General features: G+C 37.6%; 1 protein-coding gene across 2 annotated transcripts in view; it reads right to left on the reverse strand.

The window, feature by feature from the left end:
• Window positions 1–1,479: 1,479 nt before the first annotated feature.
• The window catches only part of LOC139761706 (uncharacterized), a 44,050-nt gene continuing 32,765 nt past the window's right edge, over window positions 1,480–12,764 (reverse strand). For both annotated transcript variants that reach the window (XM_071686072.1, XM_071686071.1), the window contains one exon: window positions 1,480–2,443. The gene's annotated coding sequence lies outside the window, so the exon portion shown is untranslated. The remainder of the gene's footprint in view (window positions 2,444–12,764) is intronic.

Below are 12,764 nucleotides of genomic sequence, written 5' to 3' on the forward strand. Positions count from 1 at the left end.
GGCACACTTTTAGTCTCCTTATTCATATACAGGAGTAACATTTGCTAGTTTCCAGTCAGTTGGCACCTAACCATCCAATAGAGTTTTGTTGAATGTTTTTGTTATAGGGTATATCAGCTGTCTTCTGACCTTTAAAAATCTTGGAGCAAAGTTATTTGGGCCATTGTATTTTTTAAGGTTTAATTGGTCCAGGTATTTAAGTACTTCAGAACTCTATATTTCTCTAACCTTCAACTTGTCCTCTTCAGATCCAACTTTTTCATTGATTGTGGTATTCAAGATTAATTGTGAATACAGAGTTAAAAGAATAATTTAGTATGGTACCCATTTCCTTGTCATGTTCATTTCGTAGTGGTCCAATTCCTTCTTCTTTTGTCATATATTTGAAAAATTCCATAGTATTATTCTAAACTTTCAAGGAAATTCTTTTTCCTTGCATTTACTCTTTCTTAAGACCTTCTTACACTATCATTGGATTTTGATTAATTCCTGGTGATTTTCATCATTTACCACAGATTTGAATTTCTTATATGTTTTCTTCTTTTGGTGAATTAGTCCTATTCTCTTATTCGTCCATGATGGTTTTGAAAAATGGTTAAGAGAGCAGAAGAGGATGTGCTGAATATGGTTCGGATATAAGAAGAGAAGGGAATGGGGAAACCAGGAAACCAAATTAGAGATGGAAGGAGGAAGTGAAAATGATTTTGAGCAATTGGGACCCAAACATGCAGGAGGGTGAAAGGCATCCATGTGATTGAGTGACTTGGAATCATGGCATACTGGAGTTGATGTGCTGTCATTGGACTGAACCAGGGCATGGTTCAGTCGCAATGTAATCCCAGCTCAACATGCTTGGCAATCAAATCCTTGCAACAGCTCTAGCTAGAACTGTCCCATCCTAATCATTCATAGCTCTCAACCATCCTCCAGAGAGAAGTAAAAGGCTTAACCATAATACTACCATGTAAAGACAGGAGAGATGGTTTTCAAAACAAATTCATCTTTCTAATATAGACTTTAGACAATAATGTAATCTAAAAACAACTATGCGTCATTAGAATTCCTCTTGCAAGAATATTTGGGTCAGTATATCAATAACAGAAGTGAATTTTTCTCTCTGGTTCATCTTCCTCAACAAATGAACTTATTTTTTGATCCCTATTCATTTACTTCATTGAGGAAAGAAAATTGTACCCAGCAACATGGATGAAAGATACCATATCATCCTAACATGAAGTAGTTAACTGGTAAAGTGCTTTAAAGGATAATTCAGAAATAATATGCAGCTCACATTTGCATGACATTAATATCCAAACTCTAGGTACTTATAACTGCCTTAATAAGATAATAAGGGTAGAGGTGGATACTTTGTTGAAGGTGATGGGCCTTCCTCTTAATGCATCACTTTTCATCCAACAAATCAGTCTGTCCTCTAGATGCTTTTATGAGTTATAATGGTTAGGAATTATGAAAACTAGGCAGAATTCCCACTTTATTAAATACATTACATAATGCAAAACTGCTTCCTCCCACCAAAAGTGATATTTTTATCAATTTCTTGTCCTTTTCTGCCCATTGCCATTCAAACTTCATTTGATTTGTAAATCCCTTAAAATCCGTCTTTTTTTTTTTTACATTTAAACTTAGAATAAGACCACTCACTTGATATCAACATCTTGAAGAAAACATATATTCACTCAAATCTTTTCTAATGAATTTTATCTTCCCAGAAGATTATTTTCAATAGCTAACACTTTCCAAACGCATGCTGCTGTTAAAAGTTCATGTCTAACTGCATACATGCATTTATATATATATATATATATATATATATATATTTCTTTTCTTTCTTTCAAACTATTCGCCATTTCCCGCATTAGCGAGGTAGCGTTAAGAACAGAGGCCTGGGCCTTATATATATATATATATATATGTGTGTGTGTACTACAAATATACAGTAAGAAAAATGCTTTTCACAACCATTTTTGAACAATCCTATAATCCTTCCTCATTTTAGTTTCATAAATAAACTGCCTTAATCTTCATTCTGTTTTAGTGTACCCTTACCCTGTACTGTTTTATCTAATACAAATTTTTCCACCTACCATTCATTATAGATGACAGAATCTTTTCTCATTTACTAAAAGTATTATGATTTACTTCTACTCGTCTTTTACAATGGTAATTTTGCATTCAGACAACACAATCAGTTACAGACACTAAGATTAAGGATTTGTTCTTGAATCAGTCACACCTGTTGTAATGGCCTTATAGCAAAAATAATTAGAAAAGCTTTACATTTTTTAAGACTGCACATATAGCATATGACAAACAACTGAGCCTAGTCATTACAACATTTTATAGAGGTTTACAATTGTTGACAGCATGACGACTGCTAATAAACTTCTGCTAATGGCCCAAACCTAATGCAACCAAGCCTAACCTGAAAGGTAATAAATTTCACTGTAACAGATACAGCCTATGATTACTATTAAGAATCAACTAGCAGCCACCCATCTGATGTCTTCCATTTATTTGTTACAACATTTCCATACATAAGCTGCTCTTTTATTTTTTTTTCCAAGCCACAATACAGTAATCTGATGGTACTTGTGAATGCATGTCTTCTCAACTAAATTTTGTTCTGATTAAACTACAACAAGACAGCTATATAATGGATGCGTACAAATGCATTTGTTGTTCACTTGTTCCTCACATTATCTTGCTAAGGTAGGAGACACAACTGCTTATAAAAAAATGCAACCCAACAATAATGCCATAATGGGTCCAAAAATGACCAACCACTGGTAGTTTGTGCATTACTAAACAAGTTACCTAGAATTTACCATACAGCCTAAGCTCACACTAGATCTTAACATCTTACTTCAGGCCTTTGCCCAGCAGATGCCAGTATGAACTTGTCAAGATTACATAAACCAATGGGTCAGGTAAGAGAGTAAACCTAATACTGGGCTAATGACCAATAACGATGATTAAACTAAAAATAATAAATAAATGGGAACTTTTAGCCCAGGAACAGGTTAAAAAAGTATGGAAAGAACATACAGGGTGAGCATCCCAAATACGAAATGCTCCAAAAAACGGAACTTTTTGAGCGTCAACATGACGTTGCAAGTGAAAAATATCACACCTAAACATATTTTTTCATTGTTTTAATGATATTACATACTTTTGCTGTTCAGTATTTATATGTCATTAAAATTAGAAAATGATTGCTTCTCAGTAGCATATATACAATTCAGAATCAGGAATGAAGGTGATGCTAAACAACCACAGATTGTCCACATGGGTGGCTGAGGTTGTGACACCTTACTGATGCACAAACTTTGTTTCATGTGCAAAATCATTAAAGATTTGTATAAATTACCTTCAAGCTATAAGATATATATGAAACATAGATGGATTTTGTGTTTAGACTTGGGTACAATCCCCAAGATATCTCATTATGTATATGCAAATATTCCAAAAACCTAAAAAATCCAAAATCCAGAACACTTCTGGTCCCAGGCATTCTGGATAAGGGATAATCAACCTGTACAACATTCTGAAACCTACAATTGCAAACTTAAGGCCAATGACTTGTATGGTGGCAGCATATGATGAAACTGTCTTTTAGAGTGAACTGATAACTTATTAAAAAGTGAACACAGTTTCTATAAACTTGCATAAAACAAAAACTATACACCTGACCAATAGCAGTATGACAACAACATCACTTTAATATCCATGATACACAGACACTAGAACATTATCAGCAAATAAGACTTGCTGCAAGGTAGCTATGAAAACATTATGAACTAATGCCCAAGAGTCAGATACCCTTTACTACTTTTATTTATATTTACTAACTGGAATTTTGATTCACAGATTTGAAAGCTTTCACAAATCATATAAGTTATATACTAGTCTGTATATTACATTTGTTTTTTAAATGGGGTTCTAATATATCAACAGAAATCTGAAACAAAATGCCTTATAATTTTCTACCATATTAACTAGCTTGCCATACATGAATACATAAAAGATTTATATTTCAACATAAACATTTCATACTTGTAAACACAAACATTATGCACACCATGTGTTTCATACAGTGGGTACTGCAATGAACCACCTCAGGTGCAGCCTATCATACACCACTATGTACATGAAGCTTATTATATAAGGGTGTTCATAACTCTACAGTCTAATCTATTGAATAATCACATGCTCTTTAAGTACAAAGAGCACTGAGGGTGGAAAAACTACCATGAATCTTTGCAATTAGAGAAAGTAATGAACTGGAGGTTTAATAATAATTTAACATACAATAAACAAATGCAAAGGATACCATGGTTTGGCTTGAGAGTGTATATAAGTCTCCCACTGCTACAGTGAGCCAAAAAATATGAAAACAAAGGATAATACATATATGTTAGTTTTTAACTCCTCAAGATGGATATCTACACAAGCTAGACAACTCCTCTAGAAATAAACCTATTCAACTTTACTTCAAGGACACCCATCGAGATGTTAGTGAATAATAATTTCTCCTCACAGTCACGCATCTCCAGCCATGCCAATACATTTTCTAAAGAGGAAACCAAGTGCTTCTTGGCTTGATATAAAAGGACCAAGCAGAAAATAACCTTGTATTAAATGATTATGATGATCTGTATTCAGATAAAGTGTAAAGAGATTTTACGGACACTAACTCTTCCAGCACAAAGTTGACCAAAATGAGGCAGGAAAAGGTAATTCTAGCAAAAGTCAAGACAGCATTGCCCGTGTCTACCTGACCTTAACACTGCATCTGACTGGTGCTGATGCTAATTTTACAAACTTTTATAATTTTGCTGTTATGAAAATGATATTCATCAAGCACACTGGTTACAACAAAATATTTATCCTTTGTAATACAACTACAATCGGTGATAAGTTTTTTGGTGACGGTAAAATAAATTATCAAACATGTACAGTGGCAACTCACTTGACACCGGGTCTTACTCCCACACTTTTCTTCACATCATCAGAGAGAAAGTAAAGTTAGTAACGAAAGGGTAAATGAAATCTGTAGTAATAAAAAGAGTGTGGTTGAGAGAGCAGAAGAGGGTGTGCTGAAATGGTTTGGACAAATGAAGAAAATGAGTGAGGAAAGGTTGACAAAGAGGATACATATGTCAGAAGTGAAGGGAACAAGAAGAATGGGGAACCAAATTTAAGATGGAGAGAAAAAGATTTTGAGTGATCAGACCCTGAAAATGCAGGAGGGTGAAAGGCGTGCATGAGATAGAGTGAACTGGAACGATGTACTGGGGTCACCGTGCTGTCAATGAAAACTGAACCAGGGCATGTAAAGCATCCAGGGTAAACCACAGAAAGGTCTATGAGGCCTGGTTATGGATAGGGAACTGTGGTTTTGGCACATTACACATGACAGCTAGATAATGGATGTAAGTGGATATGGCCTTCCTTCATCTGTTCCCAGCGCTATCTCACTAAAGTTTCGACACTTCTACCAAGTATGTATGAAACTCATGTGTAGGCCCTTGTAGCCTCTCTTGCTTTTTGGCTAAATAATAACAGTATATAATGGTGTCATACACTGAGAACTTAATCCAATTGTCTGCTTTACCACTGTTCCTACAGACATGGGAGGTTAAACCAAGCACTCTCCCAGTGCTTTTACATGCACCTTGGCAGTTTAAGAAATTTAATTTCACTTCAACAGTAATTTTTTCTTAATTTCTACAAGTGTAAGGTTCACTCTTGTCATATGCAAGATGTTCCTGACTAATGACTGAGGAATCACAGCCATTAATCACAAGTTTTCATGCTGCACCTTTATACTTGTAGCAACTTAAAAAGCAAAACTTCAAGACCTTGAGCAAATCTGTTCCTAAAATGAAAGTGTTAAAAATGAAATGCCATTAACTGTGGTGATGGTGTATATAGTACACTTGTATATAAGAAAAAAAATTGCCGTATTTCAGGGAGAATGATGAAGATTCCCACAAATGTTTTATGGTAAGCCTACAAATACAAGAAACTATTATCACATATCTATGATACTATTAAAGAAATAAATATAAACTACATATCACACCAGTGCATAAGCTTTTAAAGCAGTGTACCATTAATGACTTTGCTGCTGAAATGGCAGATAATGTGAATAATCGATCAATCTAAACTGAAGACAAACACTGTAACAGTGCTAAGCTACTAATGCAAATACTTCCAAATAATCCTATAGTAAAACGAAGATAGTAAAACAAGAACTCATCAAAACTCAGAGATGAGACCAAGTAATCCAAAAACAAAGATGCGAATTCTTATGATGAAACATCAAAAAAAAACAATTAGACCAACTGGACTACGAAACTTCATATACACTTCACCTCAGCGGTAAACATATTTCCAGATCTAACCCTAACACTTCTATCATCAACTGACAATTCTGGGTTCACTGCAATTATTAACCTTACTTGAATTCCCAGTCAATGGTTGATTCCACCAATTAACTAAAAATATCACTGGCATTCTCCAACAATAGTGGAAAATAATATCACATGCCTTTATCATCCATATATACATTTATTTATTTATTTATTATACTCTGTCACTGTCTCCCATGTTAGTAAGGTAACGTAAGGAAACAGATGAAAGAATGGCCCAACCCACCCACAAATGCATGTATAAACATACATGTCCACACACCAATTTGGTCTCCCTCTTCTCCTCGTTCCCTCCACCTCCGACACATATATCCTCTTGGTCAATCTCTCCTCACTCATTCTCTCCATGTGCCCAAACCATTTCAAAACACCCTCTTCTGCTCTCTCAACCACGCTCTTTTTATTTCCACACATCTCTCTTACCCTTACGTTACTTACTCGATCAAACCACCTCACACCACACATTGTCCTCAAACATCTCATTTCCAGCACATCCATCCTCCTGCGCACATCTCTATCCATAGCCCACGCCTCGCAACCATACAACATTGTTGGAACCACTATTCCCTCAAACATACCCATTTTTGCTTTCCGAGATAATGTTCTCGACTTCCACACATTTTTCAAGGCTCCCAAAATTTTCGCCCCCTCCCCCACCCTATGATCCACTTCCGCTTCCATGGTTCCATCCGCTGACAGATCCACTCCCAGATATCTAAAACACTTCACTTCCTCCAGTTTTTCTCCATTCAAACTCACCTCCCAATTGACTTGACCCTCACCCCTACTGTACCTAATAACCTTGCTCTTATTCACATTTACTCTCAACTTTCTTCTTCCACACACTTTACCAAACTCAGTCACCAGCTTCTGCAGTTTCTCACATGAATCAGCCACCAGCGCTGTATCATCAGCACATATACATACCTATACATTTCAAGGTATACATATATATATATTCTTTCTTTCTTTCAAACTATTCGCCATTTCCCGCGTTAGCGAGGTAGCGTTAAGAACAGAGGACTGGGCCTTGGAAGGAATATCCTCACCTGGCCCCCTTCTCTGTTCCTTGTTTTGGAAAATTAAAAAAAAAACGAGAGGGGAAGATTTCCAGCCCCCCGCTCCCTCCCCTTTTAGTCGCCTTCTACGACATGCAGGGAATACGTGGGAAGTATTCTTTCTCCCCTATATATATATGCTTTGTTGCTGTCTCCCTCGTTTGCGAGGTAGCGCAAGGAAACAGACGAAAGAATGGTCCAACCCGCCCACATACACATGTATATACATACATGTCCACACATGCAAATATACTTACCTATACATCTCAATGTATACATATATACATATACATATATACAAATGTACATAATTCATACTGTCTGCCTTTATTTGTTCCCATCGCCACCTCGCCACACATGGAATAACAACCCCTTCCCCCCTCATGTGTGTGAGGTAGCGCTAGGAAAAGACAACAAAGGCCACATTCGTTCACACTCAGTCTCTAGCTGTCATGTAATAATGCACCGAAACCACAGCTCCCTTTCCACATTCAGGCCCCACACACTTTCCATGGTTTACCCCAGACGCTTCACATGCCCTGGTTCAATCCATTGACAGCACGCCGACCCCGGTATACCACATCGTTCCAATTCACTCTATTCCTTGCACGCCTTTCACCCTCCTGCATGTTCAGGCCCCGATCACTCAAAATCTTTTTCACTCCATCTTTCCACCTCCAATTTGGTCTCCCACTTCTCCTCGTTCCCTCCACCTCTGACACATATATCCTCTTGGTCGATCTTTCCTCACTCATTCTCTCCATGTGACCAAACCATTTCAATACACCCTCTTCTGCTCTCTCAACCACACTCTTTTTATTACCACACATCTCTCTTACCCTTTCATTATTTACTCGATCACACCACATACTGTCCTCAAACATCTCATTTCCAACACATCTACCCTCCTCTGCACAACCCTATCTAAAGCCCATGCCTCGCAACCATATAACATTGTTGGAAGCACTATTCCTTTAAACATACCCATTTTTGCTTTCCGAGGTAATGTTCTCGCCTTCCACACATTTTTCAATGCTCACAGATCTTTCGCCCCTTCCCCCACCCTGTGACTCACTTCCACTTCCATGGTTCCATCCGCTGCCAAATCCACTACCAGATATCTAAAACACTTCACTTCCTCCAATTTTTCTTCTTTCAAACTTATCTCCCAATTGACTTGTCCCTCAACCCTACTGTACCTAATAATTAACCTTGCTGTTATTCACACTTACTCTCACCTTTCTTCTTTCACAAACTTTACCAAACCCAGTCACCAGCTTCTGCAGTTTCTCACCTGAATCAGCCTCTAGTGCTGTATCATCAGTGAACAGTTAGAAAGTTAGAATACAAAGAGGGGAGGGTTTCTGGCCCCCCACTCCTGTTCCCTTTAGTCAACTTCTACGACACGTGGGGAACGCATGGGAAGTATTCTTTCTCCCTTATCCCCATATATATATATATATGTCACAGAAGGCGACTAAATGGGGAGGGAGCGGGGGGCTGGAAATCCTCCCCTCTCGTTTTTTTTTAATTTTCCAAAAAAAGGAACAGAGTGGGGCCAGGTGAGGATATTCCAAAAAAGGCCCAATCCTCTGTTCTTAACGCTACCTCACTAACGCGGGAAATGGCGAATAGTTTAAAAAAGAAAAAAAATAATAAAAAAAATGTAAGGCATGTGTATGTGTAGGAAGAGAGGAAAGTGATTGGTTCTCAGTGAACGTAGGTTTAAGGCAGGGGTGTGTGATGTCTCCATGGTTGTTTAATTTGTTTATGGATGGGGTTGTTAGGGAGGTGACAAGAGTTTTGGAAAGAGGGACAAGTATGAAGTCTGTTGTGGGTGAGAGAGCTTGGGAAGTGAGTCAGTAGTTGTTCGCTGATGATACAGCGCTAGTGGTTGATTCATGTGAGAAACTGCAGAAGCTGGTGACTGAGTTTGGTAAAGTGTGTGAAAGAAGAAAGTTAAGAGTAAATGTGAATAAGAGCAAGGTTATTAGGTACAGTAGGGTTGAGGGTCAAGTCAACTGGGAGGTAAGTTTGAATGGAGAAAAACTGAAGGAAGTAAAGTGTTTTAGATATCTGGGAGTGGATCTGGCAGCAGATGGGACCATGGAAGCGGAAGTGAATCATAGGGTGGGGGAGGGGGCGAAAATCCTGGGAGCCTTGAAGAATGTGTGGAAGTCGAGAACATTATCTCGGAAAGCAAAAATGGGTATGTTTGAAGGAATAGTGGTTCCAACAATGTTGTATGGTTGCAAGGCATGGGCTATGGATAGAGTTGTGCGCAGTAGGGTGGATGTGCTGCAAATGAGATGTTTGAGGACAATGTGTGGTGTGAGGTGGTTTGATCGAGTAAGTAATGTAACGGTAAGAGAGATGTGTGGAAATAAAAAGAGCGTGGTTGAGAGAGCAGAAGAGGGTGTTTTGAAATGGTTTGGGCACATGGAGAGAATGATTGAGGAAAGATTGACGAAGAGGATATATGTGTCGGAGGTGGAGGGAACGAGAAGTGGGAGACCAAATTGGAGGTGGAAAGATGGAGTGAGAAAGATTTTGAGTGATCGGGGCCTGAACATGCAGGAGGGTGAAAGGCGGGCAAGGAATAGAGTGAATTGGATCGATGTGGTATACCGGGTTTGACGTGCTGTCAGTGGATTGAATCAGGGCATGTGAAGCGTCTGGGGTAAACCATGGAAAGCTGTGTGGGGCCTGGATGTGGAAAGAGAGCTGTGGTTTCGGGCATTATTGCATGACAGCTAGAGACTAAGTGTGAACGAATGAGGCCTTTGTTGTCTTTTCCTAGTGCTACCCCGCACACATGAGGGGGAAGGGGGATGGTATTCCATGTGTGGCGGGGTGGCGATGGGAATGAATAAAGGCAGACAGTGTGAATTGTGTGCATGGGTATATATGTATGTGTCTGTGTGTGTATATATATGTGTACATTGAGATGTATGGGTATGTATATTTGCGTGTGTGGACGTGTGTGTATATACATGTGTATGGGGGTGGGTTGGGCCATTTCTTTCATCTGTTTCCTTGCGCTACCTCGCAAGCGCGGGAGACAGCGACAAAGCAAAATAAAAAAATAACATATATATATATATATATATATATATATATATATATATATATATATATATTGCCTTCAAAGGTGTATAACATAGAAGCTCCCACTTTCTCTCCCCAAGAAAATCAACTAATGAAAATAATTTAATTTTAGAAAAAAATCACCAGTGTATCAGTGCTTACAATCTGGTGATAAAAAAAAATATTAGTATAACTGGGTAAGTGATAACACAATTATGTTCATTCATTTAAGTAAAATAAAGTTTGATCAAATTGGTAAAATTATACAGAAAATGCATTTATAGTAAAACTAGTATATGCAGTTCAAATAAACACCTGAAAAGCAATATAAATTGTGCATTGTGCTTAAGTTTATAAACTTATGTATATATCAATGAGATCATTCATACAAGAAACAACTTTCATACACTAGACACCTCCCCACCTCAATGCAGTCCACTCAAAACCCTTCCTCGCCAAAACAGAGAAAAGTACACTCTACCACTTCTGCAGGGTTTTTACTCAGAAAATATACTTGTATTCTGTAATGAATTTTTTATTTTTTTTTATTTTTTGCAAACAGGAGACACTCTAAGGTTCTAATGTGCATTTTATGAGCTAGAGCAGCAATGCAACCAGAACTGGAAAAAATATAGCAACTTGATCTCTTTTTACCTTTATAGTTGAGGAGCTTGGTTACCTAAACCAATACAGAAGAGAAGAACAAAAAGGATATATGGACATCCATCAAAGTAAAGGAGCATCAACCACAATAGACAACTGACAAAAAGGAAAATAAGTGCAATTTGACAATAAGTTTTCCACATTACATAGAAAACCCCTAACTTTTTCTGTGTAAACAAGCATCTCTCATTCATTCATTCTGTACACCTCCCACTTATGAAATTTCTTTTATATACCATAAATGTTTGTTCTTTCCATACATAGCCTAAAACATTCCAATCACAGCATACAAATATCAGTGACAGTCTCTTCCTAAATGGTGCAAGGTACACTTTTCTTTATTGTTGCAGCTGTAATATGAATCTATACCCCTTCACTCTTTCAAAACAAAAAAAGGGTCTTCATTAAATACAAGTATTTCACTAACACTTAATTTGCTTGGAATGTAAACAAGAAACAATCTATCTCCTAAACAGGATGTAAAATCAAAATGCATATCACTGGTTCTAACAGCATTTGACCTCAGACTTCCGAGTCAAACTAGGTGACCAAAAGGGGGTAAAATCAAAATGCAAATGGTTGGTTCTAATAACATTTGACCTTTGACTCATGAGTCAAACTAGGATGACCAAAAGATCCTGAAGAATCTTTTCCTTTCAATGAGGAGATATGTTGAGACTTCCAAAAGAATCCTCATGTCCCCTGAAGTAGGTATGCCAAGTCAAGCATGCACCCCCCCCCCCCCCCCCCCCCCCCCCCCAGCCTTAATGATAAGTGACCAACATCTGACAAATCTTGCAAATTTGAGGACTGGATTGAACCACAAATATGAAGAACTATACTCATGACTGAGGCCAGTGTTCATGAAAAATTCTCATTTGGCAACCCTAACTAACATATGGCTGCTAATTTGTAAGTTCCAGAAGTTATGCAAATATGTCCAAGAAAGCATCAGCATACCTCTAAAGTATAATATCCACAAAATTCAGACATTCCTCAAACTTCAACTCTACCATCTGCTGCCAGCCACATGAAAACTCGGGAGTAAACATGCAAGACTAAGAGTAGGTCCTGGAAATCCCATGGACTCCAGATGCAGTTCTACACATTAGCTACATCATCCTCTGCTGTTTAGCTTGATGAAAGCTTTGGGATGAATATAAAGACTAAAAACAGCTCCTGGGAAGTAAAAGTTCCTGAAACTTTTCTACAAGAAAGCCTCAACTGTTAAGATCTAAAATATTTAAGCAACAGCATATTCAGACTTCTCTTGCAGCAAAATGTTAAAGGGATGTACAAGGAAAAGGCTCCAAGGATGAAAAGGCATTGGTGCTCACAATAATTCTAATGAATGAGAATATAAAGTTAAGCATCTTCTATGTCTGTGAAAATTTTTCACAAAAGCTGAGAGATGATACAGTTCTTATTTCAAAAATCAACTAACTGTGCCCTAATAATTCTAATATTCTTAAACTACAAAATCTGATTTTCTAGGGTACAT

This window comes from Panulirus ornatus, chromosome 41, assembly GCF_036320965.1.
Source record: "Panulirus ornatus isolate Po-2019 chromosome 41, ASM3632096v1, whole genome shotgun sequence".
NCBI lineage: Eukaryota > Metazoa > Arthropoda > Malacostraca > Decapoda > Palinuridae > Panulirus > Panulirus ornatus.